This window comes from Tupaia chinensis, unplaced genomic scaffold (assembly GCF_000334495.1).
Source record: "Tupaia chinensis unplaced genomic scaffold, TupChi_1.0 Scaffold000070_1, whole genome shotgun sequence".
Classification (NCBI taxonomy): domain Eukaryota; kingdom Metazoa; phylum Chordata; class Mammalia; order Scandentia; family Tupaiidae; genus Tupaia; species Tupaia belangeri.
In genome coordinates, this window is record NW_006159530.1 from 6,069,195 (window position 1) to 6,072,779 (window position 3,585).

Consider the following 3,585-nt stretch of genomic DNA (forward strand, 5'->3'; position numbering starts at 1 on the left):
CTACACACACACACACACACACACACTATGTAATACACAGTTGGCCCTCAGTATTTGTGGGTTTCAGATGTGGGGATTCAGCCCACAGTGGAAGCAGTCAGGCCATGCCAACTGTTGTGAAATGAAAGAAGAGAGATGCGGAGGAAACTTACCTATGTATTTTCCTTTTCACTTACATACAATACTAAGAGTACTTATAAGTAATCTAGATGATTTATAGTATAAGGGAGGATATGTGTAGGTTATATAAAAATACTGCACCCTTTACATAAGGGACTTGAGCATCTGAGATTTTCATATCGACTAGGAATCCTAGAACCAATCCCCCAGGAATACTGAGAGATGGACGTATAAGTAGATAATATATATATAGCTATTAACTATCTAATACACCCGCAATAAGTTTAAAATATAGCGAAAAAATTAATATTGCTAATAACAATAAGATATGTGACTGGAAATCAACACTAAAAATTATGAGCCCAAGTGAAGAAAATTTTTACCATGAAGTACAATAATGCGGAAATTCCATGGAATCTTTATAAGATTCCAATTATCCCATAGATGATAAATAAATTTTTATTTCTTAGACTGTGAAAGTCACTTTTTTATTATTATCTATTAAATTTATTATTTTTAAAAACTTACTTTAGGGCACATGTGCTCACCAGAGAGAGAGAGAGAGAGAGAAAGTAAGAAACCAAGTCCCCAGGTCTGGGACTTAAACTGTAGTGAGCCATGTGAGAGTCCAGCACTCTAACCACATGCCACCTGCTAGCCCTAAAAAAGTCACTCTTAATTTGATCTAGAAGAATAAACTTGGCAGAAAAGTCAAGAAAATATTTAAAAAGAAGAGTAATCATTATGTTACACAGGGAAATGTCAAAATATTTTTAAAGTAACAATGATTAAATAGTGGGTTTTGCTATCTCAATGTAAAAAGCACTAGTGGAGCAGAAGACAGAGATCCACATTAGGACCAAACACTTAAGTATGGAGAATACTGCAAGGTAGCATTTTCCCACTATACTCGGGGAAAGATAGTCTATTCACGAAATAAGCAGAGACCCATGGTGTTCTATTGAACAAAAATATCATAGGGCCAGCCTCATAGCCTAGTTGCTAAGGGAGCCAGATCCCACATGGCCAACCTCAGTTCAAATCCCTGCACCAGTGGCTTGAAATACACAATAGGTGCTTGTGTGTGTGTGTGCCCCAAATTCCAACAGGATGGAGAAATGGAGAAGGGATTGTGGCATAACCACACGTCATTGGGGGTTACTCCCTTTCTATTTCTCCCTGGCAAATGCACACATTCTCTGGCAACTTTAAAGAAAATAGGGAAAAAGGATCATGTTAGAGTATTATTAATACTTTGCACCATATTTAAGTAGAATTCTGAAAGCTTCAGAGTTAAGTGAATACATAAAACCATAAGAAATATAACTAATACTGATGAATAATGTTAAAATCTTGAGGTAGAGAAAACCATGACCATAATACAATAACTAGCAACTAAAAAAAAAAGATTTTACTTTTTAAAATGAAAAGAAAAACTGGATAATGTTTAAAAACTAAAGTTAAAATGGGAGAACATCTTCAAAAAATATGTGAGAGGGAAAATGGTTTCTCTTTATAATATGAAAAGAGTTCTTTAAACAACAAAAACAGTAGAAAGAATATAGGAATGATATTCATCAAATTCAAAAACAAAGAAATACGATTGGACTGAAAATATATTAACAGTATTTTTTCTCACTGGGATTCAAAGAAATGTAACTTAACAAGAAAATGGAATATTTACTAACATCTGCTAACACAAACTAAAGTATGCTAATATGAAGGGGAAAACTATCTTCAAATATTTGTTTAGTATAATGAAAATTGACTTAACCATTCCAGGAAATGACATATCAAAGATCTGAGAAATTGAACCTCAAATGCTTTTTTACTCAGTCATTGCAGTTGGAGGAATTACCATAAAGAAATAGTTAGAAATATGCAAAAAGTTCCGTACAAGGGTGCTTTTGTGGTCCATCTCTCCTAGTCCCTATGGCGGCATTGGTAAGAGTGCTTTATCATTGACATACATTTACGTGGCTTTTTTTTTTTTTAACCCAGGAGCTGACAAGTTCACGTATTTTCAGTTTCATTATGGATCAATTCCGGATCTGTATACTGTCTAATGAAGTTCCTTCTGGGCTTCTTCATAACTGATTTAATTAGACTTTGTGAAATCAACACAATTACCATGTTTGGAAAAATTTGACAACACGCCAGTCTCTTTACCTAAACCCCAACTTAAAAAGCCAAGTGGAGAGGGAAGAGGCACAGGGAGGAGTTTTTGCAAATGAGCCATCACATAAAACTCAACCGGTGGGCCACCTGGACACGAGAAACAGCAAAGGAGCGAGTACTGTCGCTCCGTGGCGAGGGCGCTGCAGCCTCTCTACGCCAGTACCTGGCGTCTGCTACAGCAGATCCGATCTTTTTCTTCTTATACAGGTTAGTTCTGTGACCTTTACTTCCTTGAAGACTCTGGGGCTTAATGGAATTTTTAAGTTTTTATTTTATGCTGTGTCACTGTCTTATTAAAAGAATATCCTTGTGCTTTGTATACTCAATCGAAAGACAAAGGCTAAGTAGTTGGTATGGACTATTCACAGGAAGGGGAAAAAAAAATTCATCAAAGAACCAATTCGCCAGCATTTTCGAAAGACAAAGGCTAAGTAGTTGGTATGGACTATTCACAGGAAGGGGAAAAAAAAAGAATTCATCAAAGAACCAATTCACCAACTTTTCTGCCGGGCCAGAAGACAGGTTAGGAAGAGTCCGCTAAGGTGGAAAGAGGGATTTGGCCACTGCTCCAGATGAGGGGATAAACCAGGCCGTTGGTCTGAACTAGGGTTTAAGGAGAGCTGCTGTGGGACCCAGAGAGGATAAGGATGAGGGTACGCTTACAGGACACTACATGTGAATTGCATGTGTGAGTAGCTTCCGTACTTCAATGGTCAAGGAATTCAAATACTCTAAAGACAGCATTGGAGTAAACATTTTTGATATTTGAAAACTGGGTTTCCTAACAAACATGTATACCCGGATGGATATTGCTTTGAGTGCATGGATCTGCTTTTCAAATTCATAAACGATAGATTCTCTACCCACAGTATTTCTGTGATTGTTTTTCCTTCTCAATTTGGGCTTACTCTGCTGCTGTGTCGCCCAGGGCCCTGGCTGAAATGACAACACTGCTAAGTACTTAGGAGACCTCTGCATTATCCCGTGGGCAGGAGGGATTATTTGCTCTTGTATTCAGTAAAGCCCTGGCTTCTTAGCCTCTGGTTACATTTGCAAGTAGTAGCGACACATCAGCAGTTTGGGCTATGCAAAAATGCTTTCAAGGAAAAAACTTACTAAGGGCCTCTAGGTCAAAAAAAAGCCTCATATTTTAATACCTGCTGTAATCCTCTATAACATAAACCTGTTAAAATGCAGTAGAGAATTCCGTCTGCTGCCTCTGAAGATAAACGAGGCAATCACAAGCTGTAAATGCAGGGGCTGGATATTAAGGAGGAGGGATGACCT